The following is a 1,208-nucleotide window of genomic DNA, read 5'->3' as shown; positions in this document are numbered from 1 at the left end:
CACACACACACACACACACACACACACACACAATGAAATATTACTCAGCCACCAAAAAGAATGAAATAATGCCATTTGCAGCAACATAGATGAACCTAGAGATTATCATACTAAGTGATTAAGTCAGAAAAAGAAAAACAAATACTATATATATCACTTAGATTTGGATTCTAAAATACAACATGAAAAGAACCTTTTTTTAAAAAGTGGGTATGTGCATATGTATAACTGATACTTTGCTGTACACCTGAGACTAACAGCATTGTAAATCAACTATACTCCAATAAAAAAATTTTTTTAAATGCATACAAATGAACATATCTATAAAACAGAAACAAACTTATGGTTCCCAAAGAGGGTGGGGTGTAGGGGAGAAAAGGAATGGGAGTTTGAGATTAGCAGAGGCAAACTCTTACATATAGAATGGATAAACAGCAAGGTCCGACTGTATAGCACAGGGAACTATATTCAATATCCGTGACAAATCATAATGGAAAAGAGTATGAAACAAAATATATATGTATAATATGTATAACTGAGTTACTGTGCTGTACAGAAGACATTAACACAACATTGTAAATTAACTATACTTCAAAAAACAAAAAACCAAAACAGTGACAGGCACAAGGCAGGGATGAGAGAGCTGGGAGTATGACACGTCTACGTGCTAGTTTTCTTCCTCCTCCTTCTCCCTTGCTCTTGCCCTCCTCCCCTTCTTTGCTTCTTCCTCTTCTTCATTCCCCTTCTCTTCCCTTCGGTCCTCCTTTTTTCCTTTTCCTTCTTTTTGCTTTTCCAAAGATCTCTCCTTTTCTTCCACTTCTCTTCAAAGCAACTTGTTAGGTGTAACTAACACACATTGAAATGTACCCTTTTTAGTGCACCACTTTTTGGCTTATAAATATTTATTAAAATTGAAAGCTGAATTCCCTGGCGGTCCAGTGGCTAGGGCTCTGCGCTTCCACCGCTAGGGGCACAGATTCAATCCCTGGTTGTGGAACTAAGATCCTATATAGTGCATGCAAAACAGACTTCTATGGATTTTTATAGACCCATCACAATCAAGTTACAGAACATTCCCATCATCCCCAAAGGTTCCCTTATGCCCCTTTGCAGTCAGTGCCTTCCCGAACATGCAGTATAGCTGTTTTTCTGACAGCTTATTGGAAAACATGTATGTATATGGTGGACTTTGGTTTCAGACCTGTTTC

This window comes from Bubalus bubalis, chromosome 12, assembly GCF_019923935.1.
Source record: "Bubalus bubalis isolate 160015118507 breed Murrah chromosome 12, NDDB_SH_1, whole genome shotgun sequence".
Classification (NCBI taxonomy): Eukaryota; Metazoa; Chordata; class Mammalia; order Artiodactyla; family Bovidae; genus Bubalus; species Bubalus bubalis.
Note: the sequence above shows the minus strand (reverse complement) of the source record.